General features: G+C 44.2%; 1 non-coding gene across 1 annotated transcript; it reads right to left on the bottom strand.

Annotated features, from left to right (window-relative positions):
- Window positions 1–690: 690 nt before the first annotated feature.
- On the bottom strand, window positions 691–849 carry LOC129022203 (U1 spliceosomal RNA). The gene has a single exon (XR_008496289.1). It is a non-coding gene; the product is annotated as a U1 spliceosomal RNA (small nuclear RNA).
- Between the last annotated feature and the right edge of the window lie 10,795 nt (window positions 850–11,644).

The following is an 11,644-nucleotide window of genomic DNA, read 5'->3' as shown; positions in this document are numbered from 1 at the left end:
ATCAACCATATCAGGTTCTCTAAGTGCAGTGATTGCTCTTTTGAGAAGAAACTTTTCTTTATTACCATTGTGATGAATTGTGAGACAAGTGTCTCTGCATCTGATGCCCTCTCATTCCGGGATGCTGGCAAGCAAAGACAGAGCAGGAATGAAATGTATCAGGCACATGTTTAACTTCTCACTTCGACCCAAATCAAAATGGAAGCCTCCTTCGTTGCTTACTAAAGCATATAAACCAACAATATTGAGGTGTTTGCTAGCAAGGACAAAGTCGGAAAAGAGCTCATGCCTCTTATACTTTAGGGAGTATAATAGACAATGATTGGCCTCTGTTCTACTCCCTTTTTTAAAAAAATGGGAGAGCTGGGCGCGGTGGCTCACGCCTGCAATCCCAGCACTTTGGGAGGCCGAGGTGGGTGGATTACGAGGTCAGGAGATCGAGACCATCCTAGCTAACACGGTGAAACCCCTTCTCTACTAAAAAAAAAAAATACAAAAAAAATTAGCCGGGCATGGTGGCGGGCGCCTGTAGTCCCAGCAACTCGGGAGGCTGAGGCAGGAGAATGGTGTGAACCCGGGAGGCGGAGCTTGCAGTGAGCCGAGGTTGCACCACTGAACTCCAGCCTGGGGGATAGAGTGAGACTCCGTCTCAAAAAAAACAAAAAACAAACAACAACAACAACAAAAAAACAGGGGATAGTGAGAACATAGTTCCCACTGCCACAAATTATGCAGTTGCGTTTCCCACATTTGGGGAAATCACAGGGTCAGCACCTCTGGAGTGCAATGGAATCTCACCCTGGGAAAACCACCATCGTGATCATGGTATCTCCCCTGCCAGGTAAGGATCTGTTCCACTCACGTTTTATGTGTGTGGCCAGTGGAGGGAAAAATTAAAATTAAATTTTCTTTCTAGTCTAAAAGGACCACTCATTTTGATATAACAAGCATGTGTTGATTGTTATATCATGTATATAATTAGATATAGTTGTGCATGCAAAGTTTAGATCCCATAGACGTGGATGATGTAGATGGAGGGGTGATGTCGATGTAGTTGACATAGATATTGTAGATACTGTAGAGGTAGCTGTTGATTACATAGATGCCAATGTAGAGTGGATGGTATAGATATATACACAGATGTAGATAGAGTAGATGCAAATATAGATGCAGATGTGCATGGCATAGCTGTAAATATGGATGCAGATGAGGTAGGTGACGTAGATTAGGGTTTCTCAACCTCAGCACTATTGATATTTTAGGCCGGATATATCTTTGTTGTTAAGGACTATCCTGTGCTTTGCAGGATTTAGCAGTATCCCTGGGATTTAGCAGCATCTCTGGCCTAGATGCTGAGGGCATTTCTTCCCCCAACCCTGAGTTGTAACAATAAGAAGTCTTTCTGGAAGTTGCCAAATGTCCCTGGGCAAAGTTGCTCCAGTTGAGAACCACTGGTACAGATGGTGTAGATAAAAATGTTGATGTAGATATTGATGTAATATAAGCATAGGTATAGGTGATGCAGATAGTAAAGATGAAAATGTAGCTGTAGATGATAAAGCTGTGAAGACAGATGTAGGCGGAGTATGTGTAAATATAGAGGCAAATGATGTTATAAGATACAGCCTATAGATAAATGATACAGCTGTAAACATAGACATAGATGACATATTTGATATAAATAAGGTAGATGTTATAAACTTTATGATCTGGGCAGAAAAATATAGGTGCTGATAATGCAGATGGCATTTCTTTGACCCCTCTTTTGTTTTGTCTTGTTTTGTTTTGTTTTGAGATGGAGTCTCACTCTACACCCAGGCTGGAGTGCAATGGCGCGATCTCGGCTCACTGCAACCTCTGCCTCCAGGGTTCAAGCGATTCTTCTGCCTCAGCCTCCTGAGTAGCCAGACCAGCCTGGCTAATTTTTGTATTTTTAGTAGAGATGGGGTTTCATCATGTTGGCCAGGCTGGTCGGTCTGGCGTGAGCCACTGCACCCAGCCTGACCCCATTTTAGGAAAAATTTCCAGACCGTGGATAAGCAGCGTCCTGTTAGGAATAGTTTAAGCATGGTATAACCTGGAGACTGAGAGACTGCCCAGGTGACCTATTAAGGTTCTTTTTGATGAAACCACCTGATCCTGAGATATCACAATTTCTATTAAAGGCTGATACTCAGGGTTAAAAAGAAAAAAAAAATGAATGATGAAAACCAGCAAGACATGAGACTCAAAGATATCCCTTCATTAATATAAGATCACATGGCAAACCTCAGATGGTCTTTCAATTCCTTCAGTAAATCTTAGTAGGATGTTCATACACCAGACAAAACTAAGCGTTTCTGCTTTCCCCACAATCCCAGCCTCTCACAGACATCCCCAAGTTGCCAACTCACAGCTAGCTGACCCACAGTTTAAGCAAATTCTATCCATAGTCCTGAAGGAACCCGACCTATGTCCCGGAGAAGAGAAACGTTCTATTCTCCCAAGGTCATGGTTCTCTACCAATCCCAGACTCAACACATTTAGCAAATTGTAAACCTCTCCAAATCATTTTTCAGGACCTGCTGAAAGTGCATTGGCTGTGAACCGTGGCATTTCCAAATATCCAGGACATTTGCTGAATAGAAGGAAATGAGAGTTAGTCAGTTAGTCAGCATTTATTCAGTTATGCCAGGGCTGTGGTCAGGGTCCGTGGGCTGCTGATAAGTATTCTGGCAGGGTTGAAAGAAGATTAAACCCGAGTGACTCTGTAACACGGGTGGAGAGTTATTGAGCAGTAAATAGTGAAATAAGCCACCTGTACCAATTAGGAATCTGGTGATGTGCACCTCCTGATTGATTCTGGGAAGAATTTTTCTTTTTTTGAGATGGAGTTTGTTGCCCAGGCTGGAGTGCGATGGTGCAATCTTGGCTCACCGCAACCTCCGCCTCCTGGGTTCAAGCGATTCTCCTGCCTCAGCCTCCTGAGTAGTTGGGATTACAGGCATGCACCACCAAGCCAGGCTAATTTTGTGTTTTTAGTAGAGACAGGGTTTCTCCATGTTGGTCAGGCTGGTCTTGAACTCCCGACCTCAGGTGATCTGTCTGCCTTGGCCTCCCAAAGTGCTGGGATTACAGGCGTGAGCTACCATGCCCGGATGATTCTGGGAAGATTTATGCTGGGCTTTGAATGAGTGATGAACAGGAAGTTTGTCCACAAGTCTGGAGGATGAGAGTGGACACAGTACAGCAGATGTTTTGGGTGCCCTGCCCATGCCCCCTCGGGCCTTAGCATTTTGTGCCACAGCACCTGACTTTCAACTGCCAGCATCAGCCTCTTTGCCCGAGGGCTTTGTCTGGTGGCCAGAGCTTGCTTTGCCCATTCACACAGCAAGCTGGAAGCACTGGGAAATTAGTGCCCTCCCAGTTTCAGCCTTCAACCAAAGATGGATGGGGACTGGTGTTTAAATACCCTAGCTGCCTTACTCCTTTTGCAGGATAACCTTGAATCTTACAATCTGCACTGGCACCAGTAGGATTAAGTTCCAGGTGCCCACAGTGGTAACTTCCTTGATAATATACCTTTTACTGCTTCTTTCCCTCTCCTGTCTCAGTTCCTTGCTTTCCCACTCAAATAAACTACTTGCACTTGAATTTGTGCCTGAGAGTCTATTTGTGGGGGGAACCTAAGACACACGGGCCGTGCGTAGATTCTCTGAAGGTCCTTCTGGCTCCTTATTTTCTATCTTGTAATCCATTAAGGCAAACAGAAAGCAGAGAAGGCAGGATCTGCCAAAGTTTCTTACCTCAGCCCAGAAAATTCAAGGGCATCTTTTCCTGGCAACGAAGAAACTCTGTGCCTTTGGGAGCAGCTGCCACAGTGTCAGCTCTGGCCTCATGTTACTTAACCACAGACATCAACACCTCCCCTTATGGAATTTGAGAGGCATCAGAAATACACTGAAAGAACAATGGCAGAATCCTGGCTGTCACCTCAACACATCTCTCATGTTCCAGTTCATCTCTGTCCCAGTCTGATGCGTGGCAGCATGACATACTTTAAAGTGCACGTCTAATCACTAATGGAACCCTTGGAGAAGAAGTTTCCATGCCCCTGGAAGCTAATGTGCTGCACACTAAGCATCTGAGCAAAAGTCAAGTGGGCAGATTGATCTTTGGTTTTCCCCCAGACATTGGGCCAGAAGGAGGCAATCAGTGAACTAGCGAGACAGAAGAAGAAATTCTTTCCCCTTCAGTGAGGTTAAAGCCTTTGCAAACTCAGCACTTAGAACAGTGCTTTTTGTGGGGAGTGTAACTCATTTGAGGAGTGATAGGAAATGCCTCCATGTTTTGTAGAAATAAAGTAACTGCCAGGCACAGTGGCTCATGCCTCTAATCCTAGAATTTTGGGAGGCCAAGACAGGAGAATTGCTTGAGCCCAGGAGTTCAAGACCAGGCTGGGCAACATTGCAAGAGCTCGTCTCTACAAGAAATTAAAAAATAAAAAACTAGCCAAGCATAATGGTTCATGCGTGCAGTCCCAGGTACTCAGGAGGCTGAGGCTGGAGGATTGCTTGTTCCCAGGAGGTCAGAGGCTGCAGTGAGCCATGATAATGCCGCTGCACTCCAGCCTGGGTGACAGAGTGAGACCCTGTCTCAAGAAAAGCAAAACAAAAACAAAACTGTTAATGATGTCTATATGCTCACAGAAGTCCAAAGGGGGAGGTGAAATAGTCATTTGCGGTTGTTGGGGTTACTTAGCATCCTAATGCCCTTCCCTCTGTGATGTGGTCATGAAGGCAGGCAGGATCTACTTCCCACTATAGAAAGGAGCCGAGCCAGATGCCCTTTAAAGCTGGTCCCTGGCCACTAGAGGACAGTCATATTATCTAGTCTTAGCAAATCAAATGCTCCCACCCAGGATGAAGGGGTGGCCTGCCCTTCCACACCTGTGGGTATATCTTGTCAAGTGGGACGAGAGACTGAGAAAAGAAATAAGACACAGAGACAAAGTATAGAGAAAGAACAGTGGGCCCAGGGGACTGGCGCTCAGCATATAGAGGACCAGCACCAGCACCAGTCTCTGAGTTCCCTCAGCTTTTATTGATTACTATTTTCACTATCTCAGCAAGGGGAATGCGGTAGGAGAGCAGGGTGATAATAGTGAGAAGGTCAGCAAGAAAACATGTGAGCAAAGGAATCTGTGTCACAAATAAGTTCAAGTGGAGGTACTACGCCTGGATGTGCATGTAAGCCAGATTTATGCTTTTCTCCACCCAAACATCTCAGTGGAGTAAAGAATAACAGAGCAGCATTGCTGCCAACATGTCTCGCCTCCCGCCACAGGGCGGTTTTTCTCCTATCTCAGAATAGAATAAATGTACAGTCGGATTTTATACCGAGACATTCATTTCCCAGGGGCAGGCAGGAGACAGTGGCCTTCCTCTTTCTCAACTGCAACAGGCTTTCCTCTTTTACTAATCCTCCTCAGCACAGACCCTTCATGGGTGTCGGGCTGGGGGACAGTCAGGTCTTTCCCATCCCACGAGGCCATATTTCAGACTATCACATGGGGAGAAACCTTGGACAATACCCGGCTTTCCAGGGCAGAGGTCCCTGTGGCTTTCCGCAGTGCATTGTGCCCCTGGCTTATCGAGACTGGAGAATGGCGATGACTTTTACCAAGCATACTGCCTGTAAACATTTTGTTAACAAGGCGCATCTTGCACAGCCCTAGATCCCTTAAACCTTGATTCCATACAACACATGTTTTTGCGAGCTCAAGTTTGGGGCAAAGTTACAGATGAACAGCATCTCAGGGCAAAGCAATTGTTCAGGGTACAGGTCAAAATGGAGTTTCTTATGTCTTCCCTTTCTACATAGACACAGTAGCAGTCTGATCTCTCTTTCTTTTGCCTACACCAGGACTTTTAATTTAGACTCAGGGATAGTTTAGAATTTCAAGCAGCAGTGGCATCTGGCTCCTGTGTTCAGTTGTGTTGATGTCCAGCAGCCAGAGTGGCAGCAGAGCCACAGTTAGGGACATCCTACCCAGACTGCCCCTGAAGCATGGCCTAGGCTGTGTCCTTGCTGCCCGGCCTCCCTCAGAGCCTGCCTGATTTCAAAACCTGGTTACCCATCCTGTCAATTCTGTTAGCCACCTACTATCCTTCTATTAAAGTTAGCCAGAATCCTCTTCTGTTATGTGCAACTGAGAACCCTGAGTGGCATAGAAATTGATATCCCATATACACAGCTTCCTCTAGAGGTCAGAGACCTGGGCCCTTGTCCAGGAGGCATCTAGATAGCTGTGGGGGCCTTTGTCTCCATCCCCTCAGGGGCTTGACTGCATAGTTGCTGAGATTATTTTTCTATTCTTTGATTTTTCTATGATTCTTCCTAAAATGTTGGCCAGTGAAGACCCAAAGCTACCTGAGCTTCTGTAGCCTTAGTGGTGAGGGGTATGGAAAAAGATGTCATTGTGTGACAGTCACAGATGGGTCTGGTCCAAATCAAATCACTTGAGTATCTCAAGTCATATTCAGTTCCTCACTGTCCCACTATGCCCACTCTATGTCTGCATAGGTCCCCGAAGAAATGAATGTACCTGGTAAACACTGCTTTGGCACATCAAGGGCAAGAACATCCATGGTTCATTTAATAACATTCACAGATATCTGCTCAATGAATGGGCCCATTGGAGACAAAGAGAACCAGAGATGATAAGACAGTGAGAGTGACTGGCACTTTTTTAATACATGATAATCTAAATAGTTCTGGCGCCCTGGCAAAAAGTCTGGGGAATGTAAATGTGCCTCTAACAGGCATAGATAATGGGTATTTTTAGGGGGAAGAAGTAATTTGTTTTTAAGCCACAGTCACACTATGGCATAAAGCAAATGCATGGAAAAACCGCTTGAAGAAATATGGGTCAGGAAACATTTATAGTTAATGGTAAACCAATCTATTTGGAGAGTGGCTTAAAAACAGCTTTTAAAGGAGAGAGAGACTACTATAGTTTGGCTTAAAAGGTATGTCAACCAAATGCAAAATCCTTGTTTGAATCCTGATTCAAACAAACCAACTGTAAGAAGGCATTTTTGAGACAATTGGGGAAAATTGAACATGGACTAAATATTAGATGATGTTCAGGAATTATTGATTATTTTCTTGGGAGTATTATATTCTGGTTGTTTTTAAAAAGTACAAGGCTGGGCACCATGGCTGACGTCTACAATCCCAGCACTTTGCGAGGCCGAGGCGGGCAGATCGCTTGAGCTCCTGAGTTCCAGACCAGCCTGAGCAACATGGTGAAATGCTTTCTCTACCAAAAATACAAAAAATTAGCCTGGTGTGGTGGTGCATACCTACAGTCTCAGCTAGTCGGGAGGCTGAGGTGGGAGGATCACTTGAGCCTGGGAGGCAGAGGCTACAGTGAGCCAAGATCACACCACTGCACTCCAGCCTGGGTGACAGAGCAACAACAACAAAAACATACTTATCCATTGGAGATACATGCTGAATTTGCAGTTGCAATAAAATAATGCCTTAGATTTGATTTTAAAATACTCTAGTGCAGTACTACTCAAAGTCTGAGGATTGGGGCCAGTTTGCAAATTGTGTGCTCTTGGTCTGTAATAAGTGCAGAAATTGACAACAAATATTTAGAAATGGCTATAGTACTTTGACATTGCCATGGCATCCAAGTAGTGATTGGTGGACTCTAATGAGAATAGAACTCAGTTTGGGTGTTGTCGAACCTGCATAGTGTGTTATGTGTGGCTTGGGTGTGAGCTGTGTGCTGGTATTGGTCCATGGCAGATTGGAAATCTAACAAAAGAGTCCTTAGCTTGAGGAGCAGTGTTTTGGCGTGCGCACGCGCGCGCACGCGCGCACACACACACACACACACACACACACACACACACACACACACACAGAGGGAGGTGGTGGTGGGATCTGCTGAAAAAGAATGGCAGAAAGCTGATGGCTGTTGAAGGTAGGTGATCAGTACATGGAGTTCATAATACAATTCTCTCTATTTTTGTGTATATTTGAAAATCTACATTATTTGGTATATTGAAAAGTTTTAAAAATCAGCCTGTTGATGGAGATATTTAAAATATATACATTTTAAATGCATATATTTGCATTGAAACATACTGTGTGTGTGTATTTCAAATAAAATAACATAGAAATGACACACAGGACACACAGCTCGCAGGGGTATTACACGTAATGATTCAAGTAAAACTTTCTTATTTTACAAAAGAAGGCTGAGGTAAACAAACAATGTCATTTGCCAGATCATGAGCTTGGTGAGCTTTTATTATATAACAAACACTAATTACATAATAAACTTTTTGAAGCTATGGATCTGGTGAGATACAACTTCTGTGTCTCCATAGCACTCCACCCATGATACTGCAGAATAAATAGTGCCTATTAAACATTGGTTGATAAACAAACTCAGGAAATGAACTGTTATGGACAGCAGTTTAATTCTCCATGCAATAACTCCACACTGCTCAATTAATTTGAAAATTAGTTTCCCGAATCCACCCTCTTAGAGATTTGCCACAGAATGTTTAAGCCTGAGGGGGACTGGGAGCTTTGTTAATGTCCTCATTTGCAGACACGGAAATGAAGTTCAGAGGAGGTAGATGAGCCTCACTGGACTCCCTGCTTGTTAATGGAGGTGCTTTAGCCTCTCACGCCTGCAAATGGACTCTTCCTTCCGCCATGATGTCTTTCAGAAGGTACAAACCCATCTCCCACACTGGCCCCTTGCTCTTGGTTTTAAAATTATAGTTTCAGTTGTAGGAAAGAGAAAGATGTTGTCAAGCTGGCTCCACCAGGAAGCTGAAAAGGAAGTGTGAATACAGAAAAAAAATTATGTTTTGGTTGGTGTTCACCCCGCACTAGTCTGTACCTGGTATGGGTGGTATAAGTTCTCCAGCCTTCAAGAGCTTTCTGCCTATTCAAGGAAGGCAGATGTCCAACATGTTAACAGTTAAAGGACAGCGCTGCTATGTAACAGTTAAAGTGCAAATGAGTAGCTGGGTAGAGCCCTGGGAGCTAGAGAAGGAAAGGAATGTTTTGGCGGGTCCAGTCTCAGAAATGTGGAGAGGGCAGAACATCTGGGTTCAATCAGTGTGGACCTGTGGTGGGGTTTCCTTTTGTTGGCATTAAGGAGCTTTCTGTGGGGGATAAGATAGGATCCCCTCAGTGATTTGGGAAAATCAACGTGGTAGCAACAGTGCATGGAAGAGGCTGCAAAGGGGAGAACTGGCAGCGGGGAGAACCTTGAGGAGGTCCTTAAGGAGATGAAAATGATGCAGGTGATGGTGTTGGGAAGAAAAAGACAAGGCAGGTGTAAGAGGTTGTGTGTGTGTGTGTGTGTGTGTATGTGTGTGTTTGAGACACTCTGCCCCCCAGGCTGGAGTGCAATGGCACAATCATGGCTCACTGCAGCCTCTATCTCCCAGGTTCAGGTGATTCTCCTACCTCAGCCTCCCAAGTAGCTTGGACTACAGGCACATGCCTCCAAGCCCAGCTAATTTTTTGTATTTTTTGTAGAGTCAGGGTTTTGCCATGTTGCCCAAGCTGGTCTCAAGATCCTGCGCTCAAGTGATCTGCACACCTTGGCCTCCCAAAGTGCTCTCTGGCTGGGTGCGGTGGCTCACGCCTGTAATCCCAACACTTTGGGAGGCTGAGGCGGGCAGATCATCTGAGGTCAGGAGTTTGAGACCAGCCTAATCAACATGGAGAAACCCCGTTACTACTTAAAATACAAAATTAGCCGGCCATGGTGGCACACACCTGTAATCCCAGCTACTCGGGAGGCTGAGGCAGGAGAATTGCTTGAAACCGGGAGGCGGAGGTTGCTGTGAGCTGAGATCACGCCATTGCACTCCAGCCTGGGCAATAAGAGCAAAACTTTGTCACAAACAAACAAACAAACAAATAAAAAAAAAAACAGTATATACTAGGTGCTGTTCTGAATACTATATACATGTTCCTTGATTTAAGATGAGGTTATATCCCGATAAATTCATCATAAATAGAAAATATCTTAAGTTGCTTGATTTAGAATGTTATCAATTTATGATAGGTTTATGAAGTTGTAATCCCATCAAAAGTTGAAGAGTGTACTGAATGATTTCATGCCATTGTAAAGATAAAAAAACCTTAAGTTGAGCCATAAGTCAGGAACTGTCTGTAAAAATCTGAACTCATTTGTGCCTCCTGAACTAAGCACTATTGTTATTCCTGTTTTACAGTTGAGGAAACTGAGGCACAGTCAGGTTAGATAACATGCCCAAGGACATACACTAATAAATGGCCAAGTCAAAATTCACACCCAGGCAGGCGGCCTCCTGTGTCTCAGCTCTTAACCACCACTTCTTGCTGTATACAGTAACACATTTAGAAGTAAAAGTCATAATGAATCCACACTTGTCAAGCCTGAGTGACTTAGAAAATGTTAGTGCCATGGATAGATTAGAGGCATCAGACGAGAATATTAACTTGTGGGAAAGAGGATACATTTGATTTTCTATACATTTTCTTTAAAGTGACAAGGACACATATGAATAGAATGTTCCATGGGAAATTAGAGTTATATAGGATAGAAACTTGGTAAAGACTCAGCTCTTAACCACCACTCAAGTATGTCTTTATTAGCAGCTTGAGAACAGACTAATACAAATGGCAAGTGTGAAGTTGAAGACTATGGAATTGCTAGTTCTTGGCTATTTTGACCAACAAAAATAGTGGTTTCATACGGATCAAGCAGGGCTCAAGATTGTGCTTCAGGGAAAAATCAGAGGTTGAGGTCAGGAGGGAGAGGGACTGCTTGGGAGACAGACATTAAACAGGGATTGGGGAAGATTTAGATCACACCCTTTTACATTATTCATTTTTAAATTACATTTTTGTTTCTTTTTGAATAGGCAAGACCGACATATAGCTGATAATTCAAAAAGAGATTTTTATCCACCAGCATTACCACCTGCAGACAACAGAATCCACTGTAGGGGTGAAGGGAATTTTTCTTCCCCCTGCTTCTGAAGGTTCAATAATTTGGGTCTGTAAAACAAATGGACAATAGACTGATTAATAGGAGAAAAAGCATATAAATTTATTTACATGCAAATGCACAGAAGCCATACAAAATATGAGACTCAAAGAAGCGCCAGATGACTGAAGTTCTTATACTATATGGAAAGAAATAGGAGCTTGGGGCTCCTGGGAGTAGGCGGTAACAGGTTATGGGAGGGTGAGGGGAAGAAAGGCAAGTCAAGCAAAGCCTTTCTTACTATGCAGATGAAATCTCTCAGGTAGCAGTCCTGAGAACAAAATAGATGGCAGCCTGTGGTAAAGGTTTCTCTGTCAGACCTTTAAAAGTATCAGGCTGGGCATGGTGGCTCACGCCTGTAATCCCACTGCTTTGGGAGGCTGAGGCGGGAGGATTGCTTGAGGCCAGAGGTTCAAGACCAGCCTGGGCAACATAGCAAGACTCCATCTCTAAAACAATGAAAAGAAAATTAGCTGGGTTTGGTGCCATGTGCCTATAATCCAAGCTACTCAGGAGGCTGAGGTGGAAGGATCACTTGAGCCTAGGAGTTCAAGGTTGCAGGGAGCCATGATCATGCCCCTGCAC

Source organism: Pongo pygmaeus, chromosome 21 (genome assembly GCF_028885625.2).
Source record: "Pongo pygmaeus isolate AG05252 chromosome 21, NHGRI_mPonPyg2-v2.0_pri, whole genome shotgun sequence".
NCBI lineage: Eukaryota > Metazoa > Chordata > Mammalia > Primates > Hominidae > Pongo > Pongo pygmaeus.
This window is presented reverse-complemented; position numbering and strand designations above follow the sequence as displayed.